This window comes from Corvus hawaiiensis, chromosome Z, assembly GCF_020740725.1.
Source record: "Corvus hawaiiensis isolate bCorHaw1 chromosome Z, bCorHaw1.pri.cur, whole genome shotgun sequence".
Classification (NCBI taxonomy): domain Eukaryota; kingdom Metazoa; phylum Chordata; class Aves; order Passeriformes; family Corvidae; genus Corvus; species Corvus hawaiiensis.
Window position 1 is genome coordinate 35,808,606 of NC_063255.1, and position 20,512 is coordinate 35,829,117.

At 37.3% G+C, this 20,512-nt stretch overlaps 1 protein-coding gene across 6 annotated transcripts in view; it reads left to right on the forward strand.

Annotated features, from left to right (window-relative positions):
- Positions 1 to 1,063: 1,063 nt before the first annotated feature.
- Positions 1,064 to 20,512, forward strand: part of SHC3 (SHC adaptor protein 3) — a 73,993-nt gene continuing 54,544 nt past the window's right edge. The window contains exons 1-2 of one of the 6 annotated variants that reach the window (XM_048291025.1): positions 1,064 to 1,081; positions 20,226 to 20,366. The gene's annotated coding sequence lies outside the window, so the exon portion shown is untranslated. Of the gene's footprint in view, positions 1,082 to 18,972; positions 19,246 to 19,312; positions 20,367 to 20,512 lie in introns of those variants that run through there. The other 5 variants (XM_048291024.1, XM_048291022.1, XM_048291023.1 and 2 more) reach the window with 5 other exon arrangements.

Consider the following 20,512-nt stretch of genomic DNA (forward strand, 5'->3'; position numbering starts at 1 on the left):
AATTAATCCTTATGTGTATCATTTCTTTTTTAATGACATTGATCATTGATGTTGGTAGTTGGATGCTACGCAGTGAAGTTTAGACTTCAAAATTGCCAGTTCACACTTTGAGAGCACTGGAACTGTATTTTAAGTCACAAAATATGTTGCATCTGTGAAATACCAAATTGGCTTTCATTAGGACATTTTTTCCACTCTCTGTGTATTATAATTTCTTAATGTAAAATATATATAATTAACAAGTCTATGAAATCTCAAAATAGTATCTCTGGATACTAGCACTATATCTCTGGAGTATTTTTCTGACACTATTGTGCATTTTTTTAATGTCTTAGTTATGCCTGAGGAGTCTGAAAACTTTCTTCAATATGTCTTATAGCATAGCAAGCGTTACCATGGTACCTTTTAACATTTTTTCAATCAGCATATGGAGCCACAAGAGGAGAAAAAAGACTTGAGAGAAGAATTTTGGAATGGCATAATGCTAAAATAAACCTGTTATAAAAAATGCTCCATATGATTGATGATAAATTAAAGGAAACAGTCCTGTAATATATCATCTGTTATTTAAACATGTGCTCTCATTTATTTAATCAGTACATAACCAAAGCCAATTACCACAAATTAGCAACAACAAATGACAGCCTTTAATTAACTTGAAGCTATATCCCCTTATTTAAGCCCTCAACCCAATATCTGGAAAAGTGGAAAAAATTAACCTTCAGGGTGTTCAATATTGTACTTTCTGAAAAGGTAAAATTAAAACAGAGCCACTGGACTGAATGTAGGAATTAGGAATGTGGCAGTTTAACATTGTCATAGAATTGGTTCGCCAATGCAGTCAGCTCCTTCCTGGAGATGTGGGATGCAGGAGGGGAAAGGTCTTCCTGAAGAGTAGGAAGTAGTAGCAAGGCTCCTCACCAATCAGTTGAAGACTGATAGAGATGCTTAAACAAATCCATAGTTTACCCATATTTTCCAAAGCACATATTCCTCATGATTGACAAAATACAGCACTTTGTCCTGTTTCAGAGTACCTTGCAAAATGGGAATTTTGTGAAGCTTCCAGGAGATAAGTCAGGTAGTAACGCTTTAAATATGTTTAAATGTGTTGCCTTTTTTTAATATAGTCAATCATATGACTGAGCTTTTATAAATACAGCATGTTAGATGAAGACATATGGTTTCATCAGTAGGGAATATTTTGTGTATTCCAGTTTCAACTTGTTACAGAATAAGGATGTGTTTTGCTCCAACTGTTGTTCAAGATGAAGTTTTTTTAGAGCGTATATAAATTGCAATATGGATTGTACAATCGAGCAACCAAATGTTGAACCTACTCTACTATGGTAATTCAAAGCGTAAGAGAATTTAGACAGTAAGAGGATCAAATTATTTTTGCCCTTGTGTTTGGCTCACTTTTATGGTGACCAAAATAAAGATAGAAGAGGAGAGCCTGAAGCTTAATCTAAACTCAGCAGTTCTTCATCGTGCATTTTGGTGGTGTCAGAGTTCTGCTGCTGCATGAAGCAGACTAAAAGGAAGAAGCTGGGTATTTTGCAACAATGCAAATATAAATATGTAGGTGTACCTCAGTTTAAAATGCAAAAGTGTTTGCTTGAACCTTACTTTCCTTGGTGATTTGTTTTACATTAAAGTGCTGTTGCATTGGCTATTAATGCTGTATATCTTCTGCGAATGAACAGAAAATGTCAGTATTTAGGGTGACATCTTTGGAAGCATTAAATGCATATGCAAGCACTTTAAAATTGCAGAATATAATTAGAGCTGTGAGTTTGACAGTAATTACTACAAAATTACAATATTTTTCACTGTGCAGAAGGCAAAACTAAATGAAGTGGATGTGTTAGCATCTGGTAAGCGTGAGCACAGTTTCTTTGAGATGGTTGAATGTCATATTTGTGGCACTCTGAGTGAGATCTATGACTGATTGTTCCTTACCATTCAATTGTTGCATCTCAATCTGCCCTGTTTGTAATTGGAGGATGCCTCTTTCTGCAGCTTGGGGAGGAGATCAAATTCTCTTTAGTAATTCAATCAGGAGTTCTCCACTGCAATCACACATGCAACCATATTCTCAGGACCTATTAGTTGGGAAGGCAACTGTCTAGTACTTTCCCAGTGCAAATAACTGCCAGGGACAGAAAAGGCTTTTTGAATGAAATTCTCCTCCTCCATTTAAAATCAGGGAAAACACAGCTTTAATTCTGTTCCTGCAGATACTCTGTATTTTCCTGTTAAAAATAGTAGTGAGTATTAAGTCCCAGCTTTGGTGTATGTATGAAATATTAGCGTACTTTTTTTAGTGTAGAAAGAAGATTCATGATTTGAGATGGGTTATGTGCATAAATTCCTTGCATTCTTAGATGTCTGTGAATTTCTCTCAGTGGTATACTAAAGAGTATGTACACATCGTAAGAGTGAATATGTTCATTTTTTAGCCTAGAGGTCAAAAAGTGCATTTACTTCCTCACTACTTTCCATACATTTCAGGTATCCTTTCAAGAGTGTTTAGCAGCATGGGATTTTCTTTGACTGCAAAGTTTCTATGGTGGTTTTTTTTGTTTGGGTTTTTTTTGGTTTTGTGTGTGGGGGGGTGTTTCCTTTTTTTCTTTCTGTTTTCATGTAATGCCTTCTATTCTGTTGATATGGTGCATGACATATATCACTGAAATATGAATAGTGAAGATGATGAGAATTAGAAGGAAGATAATGGTAGCAGGATTTCAGTTTGGTTTTAAATGAATCTAGACATTTTGTTTTGCTGAGTTTAAGACGAGCCTTATAAAGCAGGTGAGAAAAATTCCTGTAATCTTGCTCTATTTCCATATTATTAATTAATGGGCTTCACTGAACTTAACTGACTCCTTAACATTGTAAATGAGAGTAGCATAGTATTTACTTGGTCCTGATCTTTGTCTTAGATTATTCTGTAAAGCATATCCTATCCGAGGGAATAGTGAGCAGTAAAAGTTTCACAAGAGAACTGAAATATCATTCCATTTTATAATTGCATGAAATGAATGTTTATTAATTAACTTATTCATTTATGTATTACTTCACTTCCAGAAGTTTTGCTATCTTCTCACAATGAAAGTAAGAAAATACAGTGCCCTTCTGAAGTGTTTATAATAGTGTTTATAGAATCAGTATATATCCACAATTAATTCCTTTAAATGTAGTGGGGCCCTGCACAGGTAAAAAAAGGTCTGCTGCAAGACTGATTGTGGAGTTGCCTCTCAGATTCTCATAGGATGCAATAACAAAGGAGAAGTTTCCCGATTTTTTTTTTTTTCCGAATGAAAGCTAGTATATTGCATGTATGACAAATACTTTAATATGCAAGGTAAATACCTGGAGTATCTTATGTATGGACTTCCTAGAATATCAAAAATGGTAATGAGGAAAGCTGTACAGATAGATTTCTGAGTGGCTATGATGGCATGTAGAACTGAAACTGTAGGAATATATTTTTTTGTCTCAGGATATATGTCTGTTTGGGGTTTTTTATTTTTCTGAAACAAATGTTTTAATAAGTATGTTTTGTAAATTAGTAATTAGAAGATAATTATATAAAAAGATATTTAAAATTTAAGTACATTTGAGTTTGTTGGGTTTTTTCCCCCACATTTCCTTTGTTCTATTTTTGTAGTTGCAGCCCATGTTTCTGCCTCGATTTAGTCAACTATATTTGGCTTGGAAAATGTATCATTGCATTTTATACACTGACTATATGGTTTCCTGTATTCACATTTTTAGTATAAAATGCAAAAGGCAATAAATGCCCTTACTTTTCCTATTACCATTTTCCAATACTTACTGTTTCATCCTATAAAATAAATTTAACTGTGACACGTTCTTTGTCAGAGATCTTGCTTTTTAGAGTAAAATTGATAAATAATGATACCTTCCCAGGCTTCCAGCAGAGGTTTTGGTTGTGAGAATAAAAAATTATTGAACACTAATCAAAGTATTTGGGAGCTACAGATAATTTTAAAGTAATCTAAGCCATTAGGTGGGCAAGTTGCTCATTCACCTGTAGTTACAAAAATAACCCAACTCTGTTGTGCTACTATGTTAGGGACTAGATTTTACTTATTTGCTACCTAAGGAAACAAGAGTAGAAAGGAGGAAGAATTATCTCTTTAGGAAGATAATAAAAAGAGAAAGAATGATGATTGAAAGGCCAGCAAGTTGCTGTTCACAGAAGTAGCTATTGAGAAGACTGAATAAGGGGAGAAAGTATACAGCTCATTTAATGATTAGATGGAATTTGTTTGTTCTGAACAATATTCAAACATTTGATCTGCTAATAAGCAGATAGCTTCAGTCTGAATACTGAACAGGCATTCACTAGATGTAATTCAGCTGCACTAAAATCTTACGAGCCCTTAGTCACTATCTTTCCATAGCCTGTAGAGAGAGTTTAGGATGACTTGGTTTCTAACTTTAGCCCCTCCACTAAGTGCCTAAAATTAGGTGGGTTGAAAATGAATTTTGGGAACATGCCACTCAGTGGAAAAACTAGCTTTGAACCTAGAAACTCCCACCTGCAATCTGCATATTAACGTGTCAGAAACATGTGCTATATATGGGTGGGATAAAAACAGTTGTACTGTTTATGGACACGTTGCATTTCTGCTGAGATTCCATAATTATACTTGAGATGGCTTTCTGTGGCTATTTTAAACACATTGAATTCTCATTGGCATATCTGAACTTTCCAAGCAAACATTCATAGTTTTCATTCATCACCTTTCTTTGTTGCTCAGAAAAGACTTATGTTGGTCCACCTCTTGATATCTAGGAATTGAATTTTCACAAGTACCACATATGGCAATAGTGAATTTTAAAAGCCATGGGATCTTAGCCAGCTTTTTAAAATTGAAAATCTTTATCTTTCTTTTTTTTATCTATGCCATGAACATTGAGAGAATATTCTCTTTTCTATAAAATATGCAGTCAAAAAAATCTGGCTTACAGCAATATTAGCAGTGCCCTTTTCCCAAGTTACTAACATTTCTTGAGCTAAGCCCCGAAATGAACTTATCATGGATATGACCAGCATTTTATGACCTGGCCATGATAAATGGAGAATTAGTCCTGTGTTACTCTTCCATTCCAGTTAATCATTTTTCAATTTTGAAACGGCAGAGGGAGATTATATTACATTCTTTATTGACATTAGGAAAGCTATTTTCTCCCAAGCAATGTCACACAGTTCTTAACATCACACAAATGTGGCGTTACCTAGGAGCTCAGTAATCTTGGTTCCCAGCATTAACAATGTTTAATTATATAATATGATTTATTGCAATGTTGATTAATTTCCTTCAAAATGTAAGGCAAATGTTTAACAACAATGGTAATCATTAGTACTACATCATTGGGAGACGGGAAAATTTTATGCTCTTTTGATTAATTACATCTCATGTTGTCCTGTCCTAGCAATAAATTTTTGTACTAGAGTTTCAGTGAAGAGTCTGACCAATGAAGAACACACAGGACAAACTTTGCCATTTTCAATGTCATATTTCATATGCTCTGCAATGCTCTCCTTAGCTTTAATGCAGGTGGAGGGGAGGAGTTTGTTATCCAAACTTTCATGCTGATTCTTAAGTCTGTCTGATAGCAATGCTTTTGAAAAGACCATTCTCAACTCTGAGAGGTTCTCCAAACGCTTAAGTCTGGCAGTAGGATAAAACACTTTGTGTTTTTCCAACTAATTGTTTAATGTGTCTCCTTGAGGACTTTGCTATTTTCAAATTTACCAATTACTTCTAAATTAAATTTGTTCTATTACAACCATTAATAGATATCCAAATTTCTGTTTTCATTTTCTTCTTCTACTTCTCGACTGCCCATATATGATTTTCTCTTTTCCTACTGTGAGGACCTTAATTCTTTTTCTCACGTGCATGCATTTTTTTTTCTGCAGATGTAGCATTTTGTATATATAATATATATATTTAAAATTTACATTATTTATATATTTAAATAACAGGGGTTTTCATTTTTAAATCCCCTTTGGTTCTTTTTCAGTTTCTTTTTTTGGTTTGTGATAAGAAACAAATTAATTTCCCTCCTTCCTGTATGCTTGAAATCTGTGGAGAGTTCTGTTTTTATGTAAAAATAAAATGAGTTTTTATTCTGATAACATTTCAAGCACCCGAATTTGTCATTAGGGAATTCTGCAGCTTTCAAGCCTTTCTAAAAGATCATTACTTTTCATTAAAAATGAAAGTTAAAATCTTTTGTGCCTGTGCTTGGATATAAGATATGAAGCTGTTACATCTGCTACTAAGAGTGATGTAACTGATCTGGTATTTAAAAATGCCAGAGTGAGTAGGTAGTTGTGGGAGATGATATGAACACTTTTAGCAGGTGCCTTGCTTTCCAGTAAACATGGACCTTAATGTATGCTTATAGATACCCAAAATTTTAGCATTTATGGGTTGATTTTTTCACTAGAGTCTTGTTTGAGTTTCACCTTTGTATGTGGTATACAAATAATCAAGCAAATAAACAATTACATCTAACAGTAGTTAGTTAACACGCATATGAGGCATCAAGCCAAAGATAGAATTTGTAGTGAGTTAACATGGGATAGGAATAGCAATGTGAAGGCGGAGGAATCTATTTTGGAACAGGGAGTTGTTCTTGTGCTTTAAAAACCCTCAGGAACTTATAACAGGCTTTTTTGAGCTTCACAGCTAAAATTGCTTTGTAGATTTTACACCTTTCAGTATTCACTTTATTGAAACATTTTGTGTCAAAAGTTTTGTACCACAGATATTACAAGGCATTGCATTTGTTTTGCTTCACCAATTAATGAATTCTTTTATTCGTTATTTGCTATGAGTTTGGATTTTTTTATCTGATCGTTGTCATTGACACGTGGGAGATACATGCTGAAAAGAAAGTGAACAGATCCTTCTACCTTAAGGCTAATATTTGCTATTTTTACTGCATCCAAAGAAAAATATTCAATGAGAAAAAGTATTTTTGTGTCATTCTAGCATTAGTCATAAGAGCTAAAGCATTAACCAAAGGCTGCATGCTACACCTACAGTGTAGCATTTTGCTCTTCTGTGCTGGTACTGTTGGAGTCCTTTCCTCGTTGCCTTGAATGCCTTGAATTCAGCACTGGATGCTGCAGTCTCCTATTGTGGTGCAGGTCACGTAGCAGTGAATGAACAAGGTTGCATGAATAATGTGCTTTTTATTCAGCGATTGGATAAAAATTAATGCCCTCAACACCTACGTACATCCAATCTCCACTGCTTCCTGTGTGCTTATTCTTCCAGAAGCTTTAATTATTTATCCTTGGAGAGAATTTGACAGTTACAAGTAGTCACGACTCAGCAGATTAACCATACGAACACCAGAACCAATCTCCATGTCAAGTACACTCGAATGTCTTATGGAATCAAATGTTGATTTTGAAGTGATGTGACTCCAAATTAAGAGGAAAAAAAATGGCATCCCTAACTGCTGCGTATTTTTAATCTAACAGTCTTAAATTAAATTAAAATTGGTTTAATATTCTTGCTAATTTCAAGAGGTAGTCTGAAGTGTGTGATATGCTCTAAATACTGACACAGACGTTCTGCAATGGGAATACATTTTCAAGAGAGAATTAGGGGAAGCAATATTAATTAATAAGCCAAAATATGTGCATAGTTTTCCCATCATGCAGTGTTGCATAGTGATGAGGAAGACAAATGAATTACATAAGATACCTGCAGAGTTTGCCACTTGATCTTTATGAAGTATGTTCGAATTAAAGCAAAACTGCAGGCATAGTAGGAGTCAGAATAGCTGTATACACTAAGAGGAAAAACAGCCTTGGAAATGAACTGTAACTTCTTTATATTGGCTAGAGAGGTAGAGAGGGAGAAAAGCATGTGTGTGCATGTGTGTCTATATATAATTAAATCTATAAACACATTTTGTCTGCTTGCTCTGTGTGCAAGAAGATCTCCAAACAAACAGTAAGATAATTTTTCATGTGACTTTTTTATACTAAAAATATTTATTATATGGCTGTATTTTAGAAGGCAATGCCAGAAAGGCCAATATTAGACTACCTTGCTGCAGCTTGTTGAATAATGCTACTGTATTATTTGACTGGACCGCATGAATCACAGCAGGTGGGAGCAAATCTGTCTGCATCATCAGACTGCATAATGTAGGAGTATGCCCAGCACTAATGGATTGTAGCTACTAAGGGATTGATTTAAGCCTTAAGAATTATCCAGAAAAACTATACCTAATACTGACCTTCTCTCCCCATGCTAAGAACAGATTTGAAAGTGTAATGTGCAGTGGTTTTGTTTTGTGCTTTTGCAACAGTAAGCAATTGGGTGGCTGATTACAGGAGCAATTCACCTAGAGTTGTGACAGCCTCTCTGAAGTTTTAATAAACACCAGCTATTTTCCTTGAAAGTCACTGACTAGTTCTAGTAAGAATTCACTCACAGAAGACATGTTCCTTGTGTTAAATGAAAGAACAGAGACGATATTAACAGCAGCTCCTTTTTACCTTTTGTTCTAGGAATTATTAACTGTTAAGCTTACTTCAAGCCAGCTGGTAAACTGCAAATTGCACAGTATCATATTTAGTTGCATTGAAATGAATGTGCAGCTGAACACCTGGACCAGTGGTTGAGTTTTGCCAAACTAGTGAGAAATCATGAGATGTGTATTCTATTTAGGGACAGTAATCATGATCATGGTGAGATGAATGTCTGAAGGATGAACTGAAGTAATTGCTTTTGTATGTGGAACTTGGCAAACTCAGATTGTTGTAGTGCTAGGTTTAGTTTAGCAAGCCGCAGCTTTCTCTGAGAGCTCAGCAGAGCTGCTGAGGGCAGGGCAGCCATTCTGTCCTCCCGTAGTCCTTTTCAGATGGCTCTGCACTCTTGCTCCAGCAGCTATCAGCTCTACAACACAGTGACGGCAAAGGAGGCGAGAAGGATCTCTCCATAATGATTTCAGAGGATCTTTAATGGTTACATCTTGTCCCGGCAACTCCCAGAGGCAGAGAGACCTTGTGATCTGGGCGCAGGGGGGTTTTGTCAGATCGCAGGGGCAGTACATGGGCGGAGTTGGGGTACAGGAACCAATAGGGAGAACCTGAGGGAGTGGCCAGGACTAGGGGCAAGGGAAAGCCGGGGGGAACAATATGGGATAGGAAAAGCAATGGGTGAACAGATCACTACATCAGATGTAAAATTTTTGAGTGTTAGCATGAGAGATATTAGATGAGGTAACCATAGTGAAAACAAGTGTGCCAAAGTATGATGGTGTGCCAAGGTACTGTCAAGTGTCTCTTTTAAGCATTGATAACAGGTTTATTCCACTCTGCATGAAGACACGGGTGACAGGCAGGTTGGCATACTTCGTAAGATAGATAAAGGGCATTATGAACAGCCTTAAGATTTCAGAGGAAGGAAAATGGGATCTAAAATTTCAAACTTTTATTGGAAAGTCATTAATGATTCTATGATTCTTACTCGCAAATGCAAGCCCTGCTCTGTGGCATATACAAAATCTTTTTGTTCCAGTAAAATGACAGCAAAACAACTCCTGCTAACCATGTTGATTATATTGCCAGTGTCTTGACATTTATCTGTGAAGTTTTGTAATACTGGTAATACCTCAGATAATATGGAAAGCATGTTTATTAAAAGCGTTAGACTTCAAGAAATACAGGCTAATATTGTGGTGCCTCTCTCTCTGGAGATATAGGTATAATTTCACCTTTTTCTCTTCCTGCTTATTCCATGAGTGTGTTGTTACTTAACATCTTCCAAACCTCCCCTTCTTTGTAGTTTTTGGCTGAATTTGGTCAGTGGTTTCATTAACTGTCAATCTAATGATGATATGCAGGTAGAGGGTACTGAGCAGCTGCAGAGGTAACCAAGGAATGGAAAACAGGCTAAAGCGTCATGTATCTCACAGTCACTGTGTATATGTAAAGGATGCTTTTATGGTAGATGCTTTTTATGGTAGGAACTAATTTTAATTTTCTTTGGCCAAAGTTCTATTAAAAACAAACAAATTAATGATAGTTTAGAAAAGCAATAGCTTTCCCAAAAAGGCACTTAACAACCCTTAAAAAGTATTTTCATTTGGTGAAGTTCAGTTACATCTCTGGCGATGCCAAATGAATATTCTGCTGGTTTAACCCAGTGCTTATTTATTATTAGGATTATAGGCATCTGCTGTACTGGGAAGTTTCATTTTTTTTTGTCTTGAAGTAAAAATTAACTGATAAAAAGGAAAACTTGAAACAGCCTCTTTATTTTTGACTATCTATATACAAAAATTTACCTGGGTTTTTTTTTCAATCATCCTTTTGATCTATTTGCAGTTTTGTAACTACAATATGTTTTTCTGGGCATAATTACAGAAAGACCAACCATATGATCCTACCTACACTGCTCATATGTCATGCTTCTGCATCACCTTTCCTGGCAGTATATATCCCTTCTTTTCCTTAAGTGATGGAGAGAGAATTTCTGTTGCAAAGGACACCCCCAAGGCTGAGCAAGATGGTTTATGTACTGATGATATTTTATAGACTGCTTTCTTTCATGAACACAAAAAGCTGAAGGAGCAATAGATATTGGGTTGCTGGTCAGTACTCTGTGCTTCTGAACAGATGACACACTCAGGCATGACATTGCTGCCCTCTTAAACTGTGGTCTTATATTTTGATGGTCCACACTCACTTCTTGCTGCCATAATATGGTGTTGCAGTTTAACCCCAGCCAGCAACCAGGCACTACACAGAAGTGCTCACTCCCCCAGAAGTGGGATCAGGGAGAATTGGAAGGGCAAAAGGTAGGAAACTTGTGGATTGGGATACACACAGTTAAATAGGGTTTGCACACTAGCAAAGCAAAACAAGGAATTAATTCAGTGCTTCCCATGGGCAGGCAGGTGTTCAGCCATTTCCAGCAGAGCAGGGCACCATTACATTTAATGGTTACTTGGGAAGACAGACACAATCACTCCAAGCATCTCCCCTTTTCCCTTCTCCTCTCCCATTTTATATCCTGAGCATGATGTCATAGTCTGGAATATCCCTTGGTCAGTTTGGGTCACCTGTCCTGGCTTTGTCTCCTCCCAACCTCCCCTGCACCCCTAGTCTCCTCACCAGCATGGCAGTGTGAAAAGCAGAAAAGGCCTTGGCCCTGTGTGAGCCCTGCTCAGCAATAACAAAAACATCTCTGTATATCAACCCTATGTTCAGCAGAAATCCAAAACACAGACCCATACTAGGCATTGTGGTGAAAATTAACTCTACCCCAGCCAAAACCAGCACGTGGCCTTGCCGGAACTTTTTTCATTCTCCTTATTCCATCTTGTGAGTGTGATTTGCTGCCTGGGAGGTGATTAAGCAGCCTGTAGATGCTAATGCTCTAGAGAGAATTAATGTGCTCTGTAGAAAGAAAGAGCTCCTTCCAGCTTTGTTTGCATCTTGGACAGCAGAGGGCAGGTGTTAGTTTTGTGTGACTGAAAGCTTGTGTGGAATGGTTGTGTGTAGACATTTCCATCTGCATGCTAGAAAGGGTTAGAAAGATGTAGTATAGAGCAGTTAAATACAGGTTATGCTTTTTTGTGCATGTAGGAAGTGTTTTTCTAGCAGAATATTCTTTTGCTCTTCCTTAAAAAAAATGAACTATTGTTTTGGCCAAAAAATGTAAACACAAAATTAAAATGCTATTGGCAAGGTAAGAAAGAGTGTAAGTCCAGGAACATTACCATCTACCTATGCATCACTATACTGAAACCTCCCAATATCCTCCTGTTCTCTCATTTGACTCTCATCATAGTGGTCTGTATATGTATTATGACACAGACATGTATAAATATTCTGAAACAAAATTTTATATAGTAGACTTACTTTTGCCTTAACTGTTGAGTTTTTGATTTAATTGTACATAAGGATTTTGTTGCTGCATGCAGTCCTCATGCTTGTAGCTAAACAACAGATTTCTTCCAGTTTAGGTATTTCAATCAAGCATATGTTGGTCAGGTGCTGTTCAAAAGCAGGCTTAATATTTGCACACTGTTAGGTGCAAAGTTGTGGTTTTATTGGTAAAGTTTCTTACATTTGGGTAGAGGAGCAGCTTTACTAGGACAAGGAATCACTGTGACTCTGTCTTGGTAGTCCTCGACAGATAAAGTTCTGCTAGTCATTAAAATAAAGTCTTAGTTTAAGGACAGTTGCAGTTCACAGTGGTCAGTAAAAACTGTTAAAACAGACATGTAACAGGTTGCTTCAATGGCACATGATAATTTCATAACAGTATGGATCCTTACCCTTTCATATCCTAGTCAAAGTGAATAATAACAGCAGACAATCAACATCTATGCAGTGCTAACATGTTGACTGTAATGATAGTGTTCAGTCAGTCTCAGATGTGCTGTCATTTAAACTTGAACTAACTGGAGACAACAGCACTACTGTTGCCACTGGGTAATAAGGCTGATGGTTTTCAGTGCACTTGGTAGGATTTTTCCTTCTGCTTTTCTAATTGCCATAGCACGCCTTCTCAGGCCGTGTGGTGGTTTCAGCATCTCTTTTTCCTTTCTCTCATCTGGAAATGTGAGCTGGGGTCTGTGTCTCAGTGGCATTTCTCCTCTACGTCTTCATCCTGGCACCAGTACTTTATTGAAACCCAATTCAAAGTGAGAACTGGGCAGTTCTAGGGTTGGGCTGTTGATGCATGATTTCTCCACAGACCCTCATAGCTGACCATTTTTCCCCATTCTGGTATCTCCTCTGACCTGGATACCCATCAATTACCTGTGCTTGGCCAGTGGGCTTTGGTTTCTGCATGTCTGTTCAAGCACTTGACATGTTTTTGCTCCAGCCTTTCTTCTGTACATCCTTTGCTATGTGTCTTTACTGTTACTGAAATCTGGTCCTAGTGCATATGCCTAAGGTTCTTTGGAGAACTGCTGACCCTCAGAATGCCAACAGTTTTCATGCCAACTGAGCCTTAATTGTACTGAAGCTTCTCAGGGGCTTGCCCTGCTTGAGCAAACAAAACACATTTTCTGAATACTACAACAAAGAAATATACAAGTTGCTGTGTATGACAGTAGAGCAGTAAACACATCTTTGTCTCAATTTCTCTGCCATTCTAAACATTTTTTAATCTTGGAGTCCCTTTTAGAGTTAAGGGTGCTTGCCTGCCTTCTGCTCTGGTTCAGTTCATGGAGCTTAAAACAGAATTTCCCAGTCTTCACATCTCCAGCCATTTCACTTAGTGCCTTTCCTTACATTACTAGCAATGTAATTTGTAAACTTCAATCCAATTAAGTGAACATTTAAACAGATGTTTAAATCCTGCCATCCAGCCCTGCCTCATTATCATGTCTTTCACAGATTTGCCATCCTACTTTCCATATGTATTGTTGTCTCTAAGGTAGGCCAACTCAAATGCAAGGAAGAAAAGCAGCCCAGCTAAGAAAAGAATGAATCCTTAACACATGCAGGCATGTGGGCATACCTGCACATATACACTTGTCTGCAGATGCCTCTTTCATTTGACTGTAGCCAGAAAGAAGTGAACCATCACTTCAGGTCAGATAACAAGCAGCATTAGCATAAACAGGTATGGTGATTCATATCAGCTATATGTACAAATAATGCAGAAGTAGTCCTTATTCTCAATTCACTGGGAATGAGTGCTGTGAGTGCTGCTGTGAATAACCCTCCACTGGTGCTGTTATCCACTACTGCAGAACTGCCAGAATTCTTTCAGTACTGAAGCTGATCGGTAACAGCTTTGCGTGTAGCTCCATGTTTGCCAAGAAAGTATGTATCGTTTTGTGACACAATTTAATGGATTCTGTTTCAGGGTGAAGTGGGTACAAGTGGGTATTAGACACTTGTCCTGGCCTATGCGATTCATTTCTTCTCCCTCTTCAACGTTCATGACTGTGAAGTGGTTTGAGGTCTAGAACTGATCTATGAGAAAGGCACCCCCACAACCCCACAACAGTTTTTTCTGTGCTATTCTTCAGCCAGATGCCACAGCATGCCACTTTATGGCAACGTGGCAAAGGTGATGCAGTCTGAACAGCTCTGCTGTCCCCAAATCTCTACACACACTGCCAGAATTTTGATCTGATGTGCAACATAAGACAAAGATGGTAATTTATACTCTCCGTTGGTTTTTGGTTCTTACAGTTTCGAGGATAACCTTTTAATTAGAGGAGGGGAAACTAATGGGTTTGGGGAAGTCTTTTTTAATGGATTGCTGTCTGCTCAGACAAGGTACAGTTAGCCCTTCCTGATACCAAGAGTTACAACAAAGTGAACTATGCATTTTTTCACATATCCTTTTCATTGCTGCTCTTCTTGCCAGTATTTATATCCTAATAGAGTAGATACTAGAGCATAAACCTTCTTATGGTGGTAAAGAATATACTGGTGTCTAAGCTGTATAAGTATAAATAATTTTTTCATGGTTTTAAAAACAAAATATAAACAAAGACATTTACATTTTCATAAAAGTAAGCACACTTTATGAGTGGAAAACAATCTAAGAAATCTTGTACAAAAGGTCAGACACAATTAAAATTCCCAGACTTGCATTTAGATTTGAAAATGGAGAATAAAATTTGACTCCTATTGGAATCAATAGGAAATTTGTGAAGTCAGATTTCATATACAGAGGAGTTTTTAAAAGAAACTTTGCAAACCATTCTTAGGGAAAAAAGATATGAACAAAATAAAAATAAAATGCGGAAAAAAACTATCAAAACCCAAAAATAGACACCTTATTACAATGTAGAAAAGAAAACTACTGCATTATTAAATGCATTTCTTGAATGAGAACCAAAAAGATGCTAGGTTAACAAATAAGTAAATGACTGGCTTTCAATCTGAAGAAGACAGCAAAAAAATTTCTAGCATAATTTGTCAGTGAACTAGGTTGCTATTTGCTTTCTCCTCCAAATCACTGGTTTTTCTGATTGTTTAAAATAGAAACACCTGGAGACACTTGGACATTAATACATTATGCCCAGAAGAAGCACCATTTCCATCAGTATGAATAAATTGTGGGACCGTGTTATGGGCCTCTTATTACATTATTCACAACGCAGTACATTTTGTACACCATGCCACGGTTTGTGGACACAAAAGAAAATGTGACTGGGATGTATTTCTTAGAGAAGCAGAGTCTGTCTCTAGGGCAAAGCTCCAGCTAGAGTGTGACTTTTGGTGCAGAGGGTGGAAGCTTGGGACAGAGAGAAAGAGGAAAAACTAGAGAAACACAGGATCATTTAGGGTGGAAAAGACCTGTTAGATACAAAGGTCTGCAGTGGGTGCAGGTAGCCAGACAGACATGACAGAGCTTTAGACTGTGTATTTTTTTAGGAAATACACCTCTGTTACACTGCTGCTAATTCTCTAGCTTCAGTGTCCAGCTGAAAGAAAGGAATAATTTACTGTAAAATTTGGGGGTTAGTAAGAGTTGATTTAGTGTTGGTTTTCAGATTTTAGTGCATTTCCCTGTCTGATCCTTCTTCACAAAAGCTCACTGACATGTTCGGATTTGGGTATTATCTCAGATCCATCTTTTCTCTGAACTTCTGTAGCGTATTGACTTTTAACAGTAGGCCCTTAGGAACCACTAATGGAGCAGAAGGAATTACAAGTTTCATTTTCTTCCAAATATTTCATGTCATATTTCATGTGGTGAACATGTCTAAAGACAAAATTGTTTCAGTATTTCCAACTAACAGAAAAAACAGCCTCCTAAACATTGTTTAGGGTCAGCTTCTGGTTCAAAATATAAACATCTGCACAAAAATTTGTAGGCGTATTTGAGACCTTAATTTGCACTGATGTAATTTAAGTTGGAAGTTCATCATTAATGATTAATGATCAGTGATCTTGGATAGTAATACTTCCAAAAATATGGTTTTCTAGAGAAATAACTTGCAAAACCACAGATAATTCTCCTATTTCCTGATGCAGCCCACCCTTAGCAATAATGTTGCCACGGAAACAGCAAAACTCTGATACAGTGAAAGAAAAGGGGTGAGGATGAAAGGGAGGTGGGGGCAATTTATAACACTTTTTTTTTTTTTTTTGGTAATAAATTAACTAGAATTTGTTAGAATAGCTTTGGTTTCAGGTTGGCCTTTTTGCGGGGAGGGGATATTCCTTGGATTTTGATTGGTTGGTTGGTTTTTTGCTATGGGAAAACAGCAACCTTTACTTACAGGCCTTCACGTTTTTTTGTATAGGACAGTAAGCTCAGATCAGACTCAAACATCCATTATGGAAAAAAAATCTAAGTGATGTGAGCCCAGTCTATGCTTTTATTCCTGCAAAATGTTTTGAAGTTGAGGTATATAGTCATGGCAGTGATGGGAAGTTCAGTGCCTTTCAATATTTCTGGCAGCCATGTGATGAGCCCCCCTTGAAATCACAGTAGGATGTAACTGAGTTCTGTGTGCACATAAATCAGAGAAACAGGAATACGGAATATGATATATTAAGTGTGTACAAACAGAACAGATAAAACTGTTTAGAATTTTTTTTTTTTTAATTAAGATAGCTATGCATCTTCTTAAGAAGATTAGATCATAATGCCTTTTAGCTTATCTTGATGTTATCTTGCTTTTTTGTTTCTATATTGTCTGAGGTTGTCTCACATAAAGGAAGCTGGATTAGGCTGATTAATAAATACATGGATAAGAGATTTCTGATATACATCTATCTCGTGTTGTGCAAAGAATGCTGATATTTTTCCTTCTTAATTATTGAAAGAAGATATGTTCCCACAGGATATTAGAAATCTTTGTACTATATAAATGCTATCTTTTTATTTGATTAATTGACCATTTGTTAATATTAAAGATTCTTCAAGAACGTTTACTAAAGCAGAGCATTAACACTTGTGTCCATCATATTACAATGTGGGGAATAGCATCCTGTTTGCTGATGACTTAATGTTACATCACAGTAACACTAATTGGGCTTGTCATAAAGGAGAATGTCAACTATGATGGCCCTCTGGCTACTTTTTTTGTGTAGTATTAAAACTCTTAGCAACATCTATATTTATGTTTGTCTGACATATTCAGTGTGTCTTATAACTGACCCAAATTCAGTTTGGAGGGTTTTTTTGGTCCAAAATCAAGGTCTTTCTCATTTGTCTTAAATTCAGTTTAGTCTGCAAGTAATTTTATTGCTACTGGGCAATAACCCTGAAAATGCAAATAGTTTTTCAGCAGAATTTCAATAGTTTCTAGCACTTACTTGTATAGAGTACATACTTGACCACAGTGTGTTACAGGAACAAAGGTATTTTTGCCAATTCTGATTATATGATTAATATTTCTCTGAATATGATCACTGAAAGTCACCTTTTTTGCATTCGGGAGAGTTTCTTACTATAGGTTGGGGAACACAGTGGTTGTATTCCCTGTGTTTCCTCTTTATGGTGGTCACATCATCCTACCTGGTTTAGCTTGTGTATTGGTAATGTCTCCTACATTCACAGCAGTTTAAAACCATTTAAACCTCAGCAAAATGTTGTTTCTCCCTCTAATCATGCCCCCAGCAAAATTTCTTTCCTTGCCCTTTCCAGTTAATAAAAATTACTAGCTTCTGAAATACAGGCTGCAGAGGTTGTTTAGATACAGAAGGAAAAATGTAGCAGCTAAGGATAAGCTCGTAAGAGCTGCTTGGAGGAAGAAAAGGAGGAACAGTGACGTGAAACAAAAACTGAATCAGGGTAAGGAGAGTATCCATGAAAAAACAGAGCTGAAAAAAAAAACCAGAAAAAAAAATCAAAAAGGAAGGAATGGTCTAAGATGCCAAAATTACCAGTGGTTCGTAAGAAATGCTGTATTTTGTCAGAGGCAGTGTACACCCCCTGACTGTGTATGTATTTCTAGGATTATATATTATTTTGCACTTACTGACACTGAATTTCCACCTGCCATTTTATTACTGGGTCAACAAAGAAGTAATTGTTCCATGGCCATTTATTAATAGTGTTGTAGTGTTGGGCTCACAGCCTTGCAAAAAGAAATAAGAAGAAAAGAAAAAGGCCCATTTTCAACTTGGATTCACTTTATGCACGGACTTAGAATTGCTTGCAAATAGAAGTAACAAATAAATAGTGCTCTGAATGTCTTGCTGTCTTGCTATGATAATAGCAGCAATGAGCTTGTTTAAGGCAGGCGTGGTACAGTCAGTGTGCAAGCTCCAGACACAGTGTTGGAAATGCAGAAGACATTATAAATGCTCTGGCAATAGCTAGAACGAGCTAGATCCTAATTTAAATTGCAGTTTATGCCCATTACACAGTCTCGTAATTTCATTCATTATTTCCTGGAGTTCGATTTGAACCTGCTGCCTGTAGGGCAAAATTATGTACTGTTTCTAGTCCCAGGAACTATAAAAGGCAAGGTTTTAAAATGTTCGGTTCTCCCACCTTAGGGCTGAATTTGTAAAGGAGACAGTTTCCCAATCACACACTGAAACAGGCACCGGATTGCAAGCCCTGTGTAATTCAGTGGCTTCTACTCCTCTGCAGTGTCTAATGTCGGATTTGCAGGAGAGCTCTGCATCCAGTGGATGCCTTGGAAGCGTTTCTGTGTCTAGGGAAAGTTTCAAAAATTAGACCTTTTGCTGGTGCTCTGGGAAGCTTTTGTCCTCTAGCTTTCCCTTTGCCTACCATCCCATGGAGTGATGATCATACTGCCTTTAAATATCTACTGTGCTAACAGGGTAAATAAGGGAGAAATAAGCATATGTAATTTTTTCTCAAGCAGGGCTTTGGGTTTGTTTTTGTGGTTATTTTTATGGGGTTTTTTGTTGGTTGGGTGGGGTTTTTGTTTGTTTGTTGTGGGTTTTTTGTTTGTTTGTTTTGTTTTTGTCAGAGGTCTCTGAAGACAAACCTGTAAAATCTGTGAATCTGCGGGCGCACAGAGAGCAATCGAACATCAAACGAAATGTGCGCATTCATGTTCCTATCCTGAATGTAAATGAATTGGCTGAATGAACACAGTCGGGGAGAAACCCACATCTAACTCCACGGTTTTCCTCACCTGCTGCTCCTGTGGACACCCCAGGCATTTCTGTGGCAACACCCTGTGTTCCACAAGGGCTTCGCGACCCCCTCCAGTCTGCTTACACGCCGGCTTCATTTTGTGGTGTTGCAGCAAAAAAAGGTGCCGCCTGTGCTCGAAATGGGATCTTCCACTATTTAGCAAGGCTTTGCTGAATGAGTCATCAAAGCCGGCTGGTATTGGCTGGGCTGGTGAGCACCCAAGGGATTGCCTGGCAGAGGCTGCGAGGCCTCGCTTCATTCACAGAAATGTGGGGATGCTAGCCAGTCCTTTCATTCACACGCGCAGCATCTCATTCACATTTTGCGGTCCTGCTAGCCGCTTCTAATGAAGAGAGCCGTTCGGGAGCAGTAGGGTTTTCTGGGCAGTAGAGACACGTAAAAATAGGCTGTGGTGTGTATATTTGCTGTTGCTGTGCTAGGAGGATGACGAGAGGAATGAATGCTGTGAGGATGCTGTAGCAGGTTTGCAGTGTGGTGATGAAAGGCTGTTCTGCAGATCAGTAGAAAACTGCTTTACATTGACTAGGACATTGCTGTTATTCATCACTGCTGGGATAAGAGGTGCTGACTTAATTCAGTATGTCATGAATATACTAATTAAATACCTGTATTTGAGCCGGCTGTTTCACTGTATTTGCATTTTGTATACTGCAGACTTTAGCCATGGGAGAAGGAAGGAATTCCATAGGATTTTTTCCTTTAAGTTGTGCTGCAGTTAGTAATTTATGAAAAAAATTACTTTGCACTCTACAACTTCTCTGGTCTGAATTTGTTTATAATGCAGTGTATTGTCCTACATCCAAAAAATGTTTTGCAAAGCAGATTGATTTATAGGAAAAAGCCATATGGCTTGTGATGGGCATTGTGTATCACATTGCCGTAAACATTTTGACTTTTAAAGAAATTGCAGGGGAAATGAAATACCTGTTTTCTGCATGGTTTGCTACTTCTCCAGATCAAATGTTTGTGACTGACATTTATACTTAATAAAGGCGCTTTTTTTTTTTATTTTTCACTGCAGGATGTCAGTTTGCTGCTACCTGGACTTTTAATATTCTTTCAGGGGTTTTTTTTTTTCAGTTTTTCAGAACTAAACCAAACATTCCAGTGAATTGAAGATCCTCTTCATGTTTTTCTTCGGAGTGAATATCAGTTGTGAAAGAAAAAACATCTGTTAAGCCTGTTGTTGGACATCAGAAAAATACTTTTCTTCACACATAGGTACTTATGTAATTCCTGCATTAAAATAGAATGTTCTTGTGAAGTAACAGGGGAGAAGGATTTCTTTCTCTATCAAAATTTTGATATAACAGTTTCTGTGAGGAACAGCATTGACAAAAAGGCACTGTTAGACTGCTTTTGTGGAA